General features: G+C 33.9%; 1 long non-coding RNA gene across 1 annotated transcript; it reads right to left on the reverse strand.

The window, feature by feature from the left end:
• Positions 1 to 2,604: 2,604 nt before the first annotated feature.
• Positions 2,605 to 5,449, reverse strand: LOC110713436. The gene is made up of 3 exons (XR_002509919.1): positions 5,030 to 5,449; positions 3,531 to 3,584; positions 2,605 to 2,911 (listed from the first exon to the last, which is right to left on the reverse strand). It is a non-coding gene; the product is annotated as an uncharacterized LOC110713436 (long non-coding RNA).
• Between the last annotated feature and the right edge of the window lie 6,946 nt (positions 5,450 to 12,395).

Genomic DNA, 12,395 nt, shown 5'->3' on the forward strand with positions numbered 1-12,395 from the left:
CCTCTAGATCATTGGGTCGCGTATAAGGCTCAAACCGGGCCCAATTCAGTAAATTGGCCATAACTTCTTAATATTCATCGGAATTGGTCTTATAATATATCGTTGGAAAGCTCTTGTCAAGCCCCATCCAACTACACTACTATTAGACTTATATCATGGACCAACCAAACTGGATTGGCTGTTTTCTTAAAAATAAGTTTTCAAAAACAGAGAGAAGAGAAAAGAAATTAAAACTATCCGCAACACTAAACTTTCCACACTTTCACTTCATTCAATTATGATTCGACGTGAAAGCTACTCATCACTGGGTTTGGTTTTGGGGAGACACAAATGGGTGTCTACAACTATTAATATATTTATTAACATCAAATAATAATATATTAATGTGTAATAATTACGCCAAATATATAAAGATAACAATCACAAATACTACTAATAATTTATGTTAATATATAAAAAACTTAGCTTATAATTAATAATTAAAGTTCATAACTAAACTTCACAAATAAGCTCACTAATTTGGTACGGGGGCACCCACTCCGACAATTCTACAAGCCATCAAATAACATGAAAAAGCCCACATGTTGCCAAATTCATTAATTTTTTTGCTTATTAACGGGCCTTCCCTTTGAATCTTGCAAACCTTAGAAAAAAAAACAAATATTATATTCAAATTACTGAAAATTTCAAAAAAAATGTTAAATAATTCATGTCACAGGCTTAGTTTGTTTCTTTTAGAAACTTGTATGTTATTGAAAAATGTAGAAAGCTAAAGTAAGACCTTTATTTCACATAAATGACCAAGTAGGACAAGTTAAAGTACAAGTAAAAACAATAAATAGGTTTTTTTGGGCGAAATTGGCTTCAACCTTTCTCCTTTTTTTTTTTATTTTTTATTTTTATTTATCTAGTGTACAAATGAAGGAACAAACACTTGGTTAGATCATATACTAGTATATTTGTGAATTTATAGCTAAACATGACATAGATATGTTAAGTAGATAAGTTTTAGAACAAGAGAGAGCCATAAAGGCCAACAATGTCTTGTTCCTTTCCCGTTTTTGTATCAAATAGTTAAATGGATGAATGAACACCTTTATCATGTCTAACAACATAATATTTGTGTTCTAGAGACCTTGTATTATGACTTAAAAGTCCTTAATTGACAATCTTTAGGACAATCTAGAACAAAAAAGCACCAAAACAAACCTAAAATGGCTTCTCTCTCCCCCTTTATGTGTTCTTTAGTGAACTAAATGGAGTAATAGTGACATCACTGTCATTACTTTTTGATTAGAAGACTTTATTTACATAAATGAGAAAATATGACAAGTTTAAGAACAAGTTAGAACAATAAATTGGGTATTTGGGTGAAATCGGCTTCAACATTCCCGTTGTTTTATCTAACATACAAATGAAGGAACAAACACTTGATTTACATCATATATGTAATACTCTGTATTTTTATTATATTTTTATGCATATAAATAAATTATTTATTTATTTTATTTATTAAAATGATTATTTCATTTTAAAAAGAATTTATTTATTTAAATAAATTATAAGTGTGTGTAAATAAAATGGACCATGAATTGAGGCAACAAAAGTATGTTTGATTGGGTCAATCCTATTTAAAAGGGTGGATCAACTTATTGGGAATTTAAGGGCCCAATAAGTTGCCCCAAAGGGAGAATTTGAGAGGGAGTAGGAATTAATAATGGCAAAGCTGTAAATATGAGTTTATTTCTTAAAAGGAAAGCATAAATACTTTAAAACTTCAAGGTTTTTCCACTCAAGTTCTTATTTGTCAGATTTCTCTCTCTTTTTTTTCTCTCTCTCGTTTTCCCTTATTTTTCCTTCTCTTTTTTCGTTTTTATTTTCCTCTTCCACGCCAGTATCTCCTCTCTCTTTCTTCCTCCTCACGCATGGCCACCACCACCGGCAGCCCACTGGCGGCAGCAGCAGCGTCGGTAGCCTAACCAGTCGGCGCCTCCTCCTTTCTCTCATCTCTTTTTCGGTTTGTTGTGTGTTTAAAAAAACACTACAAGAAAAAGGGGAATTAGCGACGGATTTGCAACTACATTGGATTTGCGACGAATTTGCAACTACATTGGTTAGTTGCCAAAGGCCTCATCGCAAATCCATTTTTGTGACTAATTTTTGAATAGTCTCAAATTTAACGATGAATTTGCAACGACTTTACAACTTTTATTTAGCGACTAACTTTCAAATTTTAGCAGCTAAATCATTGTTTGTTGTAAAATATTTGTGACGGATTAGCGACTACAGAGACCAATGCTTTAAGATTACTTTTGCGACAAATTAACGACTATAAGACCAAAATTTTACGGCTACAGTTTAAACAGTCGCAAATTTAGCAACGAATTCGCAACTGCCATTTAGGGACTAACTTTCAAATTTTTGCAACAAAATCATTGTCCACCATAAAATATTTACGACGGATTAGCGACTACAGAGATCAATCCTTTAAGATTACTATTACGACGAATAGTCACAAAAAGTGGTTATTTGCTCCAGTTTTTAGTGAGCACCGGAACAAAAAGTGGTCAAATATTTTTTTTTTTTAAAAAATTTCTTTATTTATGATTAATTAATATTATCTCAATTATACATAGATAAAAGTTCAAAATCTAATACAATATGTCTTTACATTACAAAAAACAGACTAGAAAATGTTTATCATAATATAAACTATTCTCTTGTAACTTAGTGTAGCACATGGAAATGGCAGCGATGCTTTAATGGCAGTGCAGCAGTAGTAGCAAACTAGCAATAGCGTGGTAACAGCAGCAACAAGTATGGTAGTAGCAGCAGGAGTAATCTCTTATATCTTGTTTAAAATTTGCTTTATTTACTCAGCTAAGGAAGAGCGCATACCAAATCTGCACCCCTGTCATGCCAAAAAGATAACATTTTAGACTTAATCCTACTCTAGAAAAACACCATGATATAATTTCCACACAAACTAAATTGCAATGCTTTTAATTTTAGCAATAAACCAACATGCCACACCATTTTACACAGTAAGTTATCTTGAAGCTACTTGCCAAAAGAAAGTATCCATCATATCATAGATCTTTACAAAGCAAAATTTTTTGCTAGCTAAACAGTAAAATTAACATGTAATTTCAAAAAACTAAGGGATAGTTTATGATATTCACATGAAGCTATTAATAGTTAGCATGCTACATGGCTGCATTAATTTTTACTGATTGGGAAAATGGGGTGAAGGAAACAAAGGTTAGAGAAAAAATCTTTATGATCCAACTCAATCGAATAAAATCAACGGTGCCATAATCAATTTTATGAATTAAAAATTATGTAGTTAGGAAAATTGTCAGGGTTCGGTCCACTGGTGACCGATAAGCTAGCCCTTGCTTCACTGAAATACATAGCAATAGCAGCGAAGCAACACAAATTACAAAGAAAATAAATATGGTAACAACTAGCTCTTGTCTGACAACGTCAATAAAGATACCGCCTCAAAAGTAATTCAGCAGCAAACTTACCCTCATAGTTGGTGTGATGACTCTATCACATCTTTTATATTCCTGAAAGTATATCTGAGGAAATATTAAGCTCACGCATCAGTATTTTGAGCTTTGGTCACTAGCAGATAATCTAATAAAGCTACAAGAGAATTGAGCAATACATGGAATTAGGTACACAAAAACAACTATCAAATTTAGTTTCTAAGGATACAATAGTATTCCATTACCCCGCAGCAAAAAAGTGTTCAAACATCAAACTCATATCAATTTCAAAGCATAGACAATAGATGATTTCAATAAAGAGAAAGTTATATAATAAAATTATGAACATCACAGGCTCACAGCTTTAATACAAGGCTAAATAGCTAACTTCTGCAAATTAGAGTCCTAAGACAAACCTTTACCCACTTGTAAGATATAACACCCAATATTCCATTGCTTAATATAACATTGCAGCAAACATAACCTAGGAACAAATAATCAAGTACACACACTCACACTGAAATAGATAGAAACTAAAGAGAGGGAGAACATCATTTAGTTCACAATAGAATAGCTCAATTAACAAAGCAGTAGCAGAATTATAATAACTTTTTTGTAGATTGGAAACGTTATCCTATTCGTTAACATACTTGCCAACATAATAATTCGAGTCAAAATAATTCACACAACAATCATGTATAGGAGGGCCTAATGTGTAGCAGTGTATAGATATTATAGAAGATGAGCCTTACTATATCTGATTTTGCCTCCACTTTTCTCCACAATATGGAGATCAGCCAATAAGAAAGCCAACTAAATAATTACGGAGAAATACACAACGTCATTTCAAAATTAGAAGGAAAAGAAATCCACTTTACTTGTCATGATGGCAAGATATACAAAAGAGTTGACAACATAGGCAGTTTTAAACCGCATCCATAATGCACACCAGGTGACCAGGATTATCAACAATAGAATCAAATGGAATTTCAACTCTCTCCACAATGCAACGAATTTCGCCATCTTCCATCACTGCCATTTTACAAGGGGGTCATCATGAACTGAGTGCTCTGCCTTGACCATCGTCTTGGCTCAGACCCAATGATCACATCAGGGTGCCCTTTTTTGGAAGCTTAGGCTCAAACCCAGCCAAGCTAAGCAGAGAGATGACACTAACAAGGGTAAGCATTGTCTTGGCTTTCCCCTCTTTCTTATTCTTATTAGGGTTTTGAATTTGACCTAGGTAAGATTAATTTGGCGAAAATGACAATCAAATAAATGTAACTCGAATAATTTTAGTGTAATTTGATTGAAATTACTACAATTAGATTGAATTAATTGCGCTAAAATACGATTGAATTATTTCCCTAAATTTAGTGCTTTGAAGTTTCTTTTAATCTATCTAAAATTCGCATCAAATTACAGTAATTCGATACATACTATGATTATTGAATAATTTAAATGAATATATACATCAATTAGATTGACAAATTCAAATCAAATTACATTAGGAGAAGGCAAATTCAAAAGCCTACCTTGATAGTACAGTCGTGGCGCAGCGATGCTTCGGTGTGGCCGTGCAGAGGGGCGGTGTTTCAACGACAAGGCCGTACAGAGGAATGGCAAACTGGCGGTGGAGTGGTGAAGCAATGAGCGTTGCAAACTCCATTAGTAGAACAACTGACGTTTTTTTTCAGAAAATTATTAAAAGAGGTAAAATATGAAAAGTAGCATGGGTTTGAATGTTTGATTACTTGATACTTTGATTCGATCTCTTAGGGTGATACTTTTTTTTTTTTTGGTGACAGAATCTTAAGGTCTGAACTAAGCTAAACTCAATTGTTTATGAGAAAAGTAAATTAGGAAATGAAGTTGAGCTAAGCTGAACTGAACTGAACTAAAATTAAGCTAAACCGTTTTGATATATTTCTATTTCTTATTCTAGTTATTTTAATGGTGCAAGTAGAGTCTACCATAGTCGTGATTGTCATAGTCAACCAAGGCGTTAGGGCTTCTAGGTAAAACTTTAAATTGGAAGGGCAATCCACTCGGTGAACTTACCTTACCCTAAACCAACACAAGTGGATAAAGTAAATCAGTGTATGAGGGTGCTCAAGGGAAATCATGTCGAAGTAAGTCAACAAAATGACTCCGTAGCGGTGATAAATGACCCGGTAATTTTAGCATTTAAATAAAATTATGGATTTTTAATATTTTCAAAATTTACGAGTTTGGGCAAGCATTAATTTGTAGCCAAACCTTGGCCTTACCTAACCTTACAAGTTAATATTTTTTTAGCCTTTGTCTTAACCTGACCTATGATCACCTCTATCACAAACAAATGAGAAGTAAATGACTCTACTGGACTAATAACACTTTTACAGTTGGATACAAAACCTTAACTTCATCGTATTTAAGAAATTAATCAAATTAACTCTTTTAAAACACCAAACTTGTCAATAGAATATAGAATAAGCTTAAATAACAATTACTTTTTGAAAAAGATGAACATCAAAGTAATACTAAACAACTGAATATTCCGCTCTCTTCCAGTCCTAATTATTGATTTTGCGGTTGAATATTAGGGTAGTTACTAATATCAGTCACAAATTAGCGACCGCACATCAACTATTGCAATATCAGTTGCAAAATTTGCGACTACCAAACTTTTTTAGTTGCAACAATAATTTTTTTTTACAATTGACTATTAAGTTAGTCGCATATATAAGTTGCAAATTAGCGACTAAATAGCAACTACAACAAAAAATCAGTTGCAAAATTTGCGACTAACAGTCTTTTTCTGTCGCAATAATGTTTTTTTGCGACTGACTATTAAGGTATTTGCATATATTAGTCGCAAGTTAGCGACCGCATAGCAACCACTGCAAAATCTGTCGTAAAATTTGCGACTACCAGTCTTTTTCAGTCGCAAACATATTTTTTGCGACAGTTTATTACGGTAGTCGCAAATATCAGTTGCTAATTCTCCTTTTTCTTGTAGTGAAAACTTCTTTAATCCTAAAAAAATTTATTCTATTAATTTATTATTCTAATTAAAGGCATGATTTTTATTATGTTTTGGTATTGATTTTGGGATTTTGATGTTGTTAATTTATTGTTATAAATTTCAGATTTTTATTTAATCTAAAACCTCAAATTATAAACCCTAAAAATTAGGGATTTTGTATAATTGGTTAGTGATTGAAGTTAGGTTGTTGTTATTGATTAATTCTTGGCCTAATCATGTTTTTGATGAGTTCAAAGCCTTCAATTTAATGCTGAAATTTATTTACACACACTACTTTTCAACTGTTGAGTTAGGGTTTGATTACCAATAAAAGGGAAAAAGGTTTTAATGATTTAAATATGATTTCCTAGTGATGTTTTATACTATATAAGTATGCTATAAATTTGTGAGAATAGTGGATTAATTATGGTTATGTATTTTTAATTGTAGAAGTTTCAGGCTAGGTGATTTCTAGCAAGAGTGGCCAAGTTTAGGCATTATTCAAGATACGTATGTGCACAAGAATATTTGTGTATGCGTAGTGCTAGGATTGTGAATTGAGATTGATGTGTTGAATTAGTAGCATGATTGGCTTATTATATGCTTAGAATTAATGTTGTTTGAACAGGAATTATTATGCAAGCATGTGAGTATGATATTTGAAGCATGATACAAGTTGAATATATGTGAATCATGGAAGTATGTTTTATTTTTGAGTATCAAGGAAGCATGAAATTAATAATCAAGGCTTATGCATGTTTAAAAGAGCTATAACTATAATTATTGAGCATGATTCATGAATTTTATTCTCACTCATTTATTATTGGTGTTGAGTCAAGAAGTTAGTTTATTTATTTTCTCACTCAAGTAAGTTAAGATCGAGTCAAGGAAGTTTATTAGTGCATTCTATGCACCATGGTTGTAATCGTGCAATTTTGTGCATAAAACTAGGCAAGGAACATTAATTAAACTAAATAGTATGTGCTCACTAAGTAATTCAAGAATTAATTGGAAAAATGTGTTGATTATTGTTGTGATTATTCTTGATTAATTGGTTGGAGTCTTCACATGTTAAATTGGTAAATCACGTAAAGTGTAAGAGGATGCACACCAAAACTCTTGGAACGTATATACCTTGAGTATGAACATATGAGGGGAGTTATGTGACTTTATATTTGAGCATAACTTATACAGAGGTACAGGACACTGTACTTTCTTTTATTATTATTTATGTGTTGGAATTCCATCACTATAGGGAATAATTTCAAGCTTTTAAAATCCCACTAGCTTGAACCCCACTATGATCATACACTAAAGTACAGTGGCGTCCAAAAGGGAAGAAGATAGAGCAAAAGAGTCTCCAGAAAGTTTTAAGGAACTTGTAAACCGTTCATAGGATGAAGGTTACACCCCTTAACGATCCAAGAGATCATCAACTCCATAAGGTCTAGAAACAAATAAGGGTTCGGGGATGAAGGTACAAATCCAACCTAAAAGAAATTGAACCTGCCCTAATAATACGCCTCTACTTTATTCTGATTGTATTCATGTGCGCTTTAACATGCAATCCATAGGATTAACCCTAAACCTGTTTATCTATGTTGGTTTAATATTAATGCACAAATAAATCTATTATTGGCGATCACTTGAATTATAATCACATTAAACCTAAACAAGATTATTAATTATCTTATTAAGCGTGATTACAAGTACCAAATTCCCTTTAAACATGCATAAAGGCGTGATCAAGCAATAAAGAATAAATATAATCAAGCAACAACAATAAAATTATAATCATCATCAAGATAATAATAATAATACTCATAATCATTATAACAATTATAATCATAATCATGTTCATGTTAATATTAAAGCATAATAATAGCAAGATCCTAGGCATGATACTAACAAGATTAATAACAAACCCTAGCATGTCACTAAGCATTAAAAATCAAATCTTTAACCCTAACATGATACTAACAATCATAAATATTAGGAAGAACATAGGAAGCATCACAGGAATCATATTTAATATTAAAATTACCCTAGACATGATACTAGGAATATCATAATAACAATATAAACATGATTTCTACATCATAATATCAATTAAATCAATTAAAGTACTTACTTTGATGTCTCGTACCTCTTTCTAATAACAAAATACACACGTTAGTAACTTCAAGGAAAATAATAATCAAAACAATTAAATTAAATAATTGAAAGAGAGATTTGGGACCAAACCCTCATAAATTAAAACCTTTCACGTCTAGGGCGAAGGCAACTTCGAATATGGCTAGGTGTTTCTGGATCTTGTGAATGCGGAATTTTGTATGAAAAAGCAAAGTTAGAAAGAAAGATGAATGTTTTAAAGAATGCTAATTAAAACTTGTGAATGAAGAGAATTGGTGAATGATAGATGTAGATGATGAATCAAAACGGAATTTTTGATACGATATTTATAGAGAAAATAAGCCAAAAAGGATAATTTAACAAAACAGAGTCTGACGCTCAGGAAACAGAACTGGCGCCAACCCTGGCTAGCTGGCGCCAGGCACCAACCCTGGCTAGCTGGCGCCAGGCACCAACGGCAAGCGCCAGGCGCCAATGGCTAGCGTCTGGCGCCAAGCCTGGTTCCAGGCGCCAAGGCCTGGGGTCAGACGCCAGTCTTGATTTTAACGCGTTTTCGAAAATCCGATAAGTTTACCGTACTGGAGGATAAAATAATATAATTTCTTCGAAAATGCTATTTGGTTTTGATTAAAACTCTGAAAAGTGAACAAAGTCAACTTATCAATGCTAATTGAATTAGGAATGAAAAGAACCTTCTAGAAGAATCTAGAAGACTAAAACCATTCCTAATTGTATTAGGAATGATAAATCATATTAGGCCCTCCCCAAGATCATTGGGCCGTACATAAAGCTCAAACCGGGCCCAGTTTGGTAAATTGGCCATAACTTCCTCAATATTCATCGGAATTAGGCTTATAATATATCGTTGGAAAGGTCTTTGCAAGCCCCATCCAACTACATCACTATTGGACCCATATCATGGATCAACCAAACTGGATTGGATGTTTTCTTAAAATAAAGTTTTCAAAAACAGAGAGAAGAGAAAAGAAATAAAAACTTTCCGCAACAGTAGACCTTTCCACACTTTCGTTTCATTCGACTATGATTCGACGTGAAAGGTACTCATCACTGGGTTTGGTTTTGGGGAGACACAAATGGGTGTCTACAGTCACCATGGTGTGACATAGTAGGTGCCAATTGGGGTAGCTCCCTGATTGGAAGCTCTATTTTAATGGGCTATATTTTAAAGGAAGGAAACTCGTTCAATGCGTAATCCAAAACTATTAATTAAATTATTAATATTGCTATTTAAGAGTCAAAGGTAAGTTGACTATGATTGTATGGCAAGCATGTTTTATTTTTATTCTTATTGATAGGTTATTCATATTAGTGTGGTTGTAGGGAATACTTCAAGCTTTAAACCCCTAGCTTAAACCCCACTGTGATCATACACTAAAGTACGGTGGCGTCCAAAAGGGAAGAAGATAGAGCAAAAGAGTCGCCAACAAGTTTTAGGAACTTGTAAACCGTTCACGAGGTGAAGGTTACACCCCTTAATGATCCAAGAGATCGTCAACTCCATAAGGTCTAGAACCAAATAAGGATTCGACATGGATTTTTTTTTTATTAATGCAATATAATGAAATGATCATATATAAGGAAATAAATGCTCATTTTATTAAAAGAAAATATATAATGATTCTACAGAATAAATCTAAGGAGAATAAAAAGGTGCCTATTCTAGACTTATTAGGGAAAGGGTAAATAAAAAAGAAATAGAAAAAAGAGGTCGCGAAATCTTGTCGTTGAAACTCGCCTCTTGTCTTGTGTTGTTTCCTTTATCATCACTCGCTCTTCTTGTTAATGGAGGCATGGGAATCTTGTTATTATCAATCAAATGTTGGATATCCTCCTTTAGCTTCCAACAGCTCTCAGTAGTATGACCCCTACCTTGATGGTACTTGCAGTGTTCGTCTGGATTCCAACTAGGCAATCTCTTTTCAGGTGCGGGATCTTGAATAGGTCCAATGGGAGTAATGAGTCCTTTGGCATGGAGTCGATCAAAGGCAGTATCGTAGCTCATCCCAATGGGGGTGAAGTATTTCCTTAGTTGCTTCTTAGATCCTTGGTTATCCATGGCTAAAACTTTACTGAGATCAAAGGTACTAACATTGTTACTAGAGTGGGCGTTTTTGGAAGAAGAAGTATTGTCGTTCTTCTTTCCTTTCCAGCCACCGTGGTTACTATTGTTAGTAGCTTTTTGCTTTGCGAGGTCATTTACGATTTCAATTCCGATGTCATAAACGGCCTTGAAAGTATTCAGATTGTGTTGATATTTTATATGCTTTGAATACTTCTCTTGGATATTTTTGATAAACATCCTCACAGACTCCTTTTCGGTGGGGACCTCAATCATCTTAGCGGAAGTTTCTCTCCACTTATTAAAGAAAGAAGTAAAACCTTCATTCTCTTTTTGTCTTAGCATCTCAAGTTGTCTATGATCGGTCTCAACTTGAATTTTGCACTTGTACCTGTCAATGAAAGCGTTTACTATCGATTCCCAGGTAGAGGTTTTCTCCTTGTCAAGGGAGAAGTACCATTGTTAGCAAACGGTTTCAAGAGATAGTGAGAACAGAGAGGGGAAAACCTTCTTATCGATACCCTTATTGTTCATTATAGTTTCGAAAGCTCTTAGATGGAAGTAAGGGTTATATGTTGCCTTGAATTTTGGGATGTCAGTGGCGTTGAACTTATGCGGAAGAAGTTCCTTGTCCAGCGAGACCTCTTGTGAACTCATGCCCTGAAATTTATAGTCACTAGATAGCTTGCTTAGAATCTCTTGCATGAGGTTTATTTATTGTTGCTTCACGGGATCATCGATCTTGAGCGTGAGTAGCTTCAACGTCTCAGTCACGGTAACCAGTTGGTTCCTAAGCTCATTGACTTCTTCTTGAGTTGCCATTATCTTTTTAGCCTTCCTCTTTTGAAGAATCGGTTTATCGAAAAGCGAGACCTGAATAAAGAGGTTGTCCTTGATTAATCGCCCTTCTCTCCTCGACCAAGTACTGTGGAAAAGGAATTTGGGGATATTGATTGTTAATTATTTGACTCAAACTTTATTCAACATGCAATGGATGGAGGAAGTGAAGAAAGATTGGAATAGATGTGAAAGAAGATTTAGATGGAGGGATATGAAGAATTAAGAATAGAATGTACCCCCAACTCAAATGACGGAAAAGACCGACCTAAGACATGGTCATGGTGACATATACTCAAAGTGTGTGCTAAGAACAGTGAGTGTAGATGGTACGTTAAGACTCGTGTCATGACCATGTGGCTAGACTATGTGACTAGACTCAATTAACAACTTGACAAGGTATGATTGACAGCGAAAATTAATCGAATTAATTAGCAAATTGATTAATTAGACACTAGGTGATGACTAGACCAATAATCCGAACTGTCGGCCAAACGACAGAACTGGCGTCACACTGTGCAGCTTGGCGCCAGACAACAGAGCTGTCGCCAGGCGCCACACTCCACAGTGTGGCGCTACAACTCAAATTTTGGCGCCAATGGTGGAGCTTCAATCTGAGACTGTTTTCGGTGTTATTAATCAACTAAAGTATGCCTAAAGTCGTGTTAGGTCAATTCTGATTAAAATATTAGACTTTATTGACTCAAATTAATTAATTAATTAGGCAAAGTTCTTTAAGTCATTAATTTATTTAATCTCGGCACAAGTCAAACAAACGGTTAAGAGAAACATAGAATATATGCACAACAAATAATGCACAATTAGTCAAGTAGGCACAATATGA

This window comes from Chenopodium quinoa, unplaced genomic scaffold, assembly GCF_001683475.1.
Source record: "Chenopodium quinoa cultivar QQ74 unplaced genomic scaffold, ASM168347v1, whole genome shotgun sequence".
Lineage (NCBI taxonomy): Eukaryota > Viridiplantae > Streptophyta > Magnoliopsida > Caryophyllales > Amaranthaceae > Chenopodium > Chenopodium quinoa.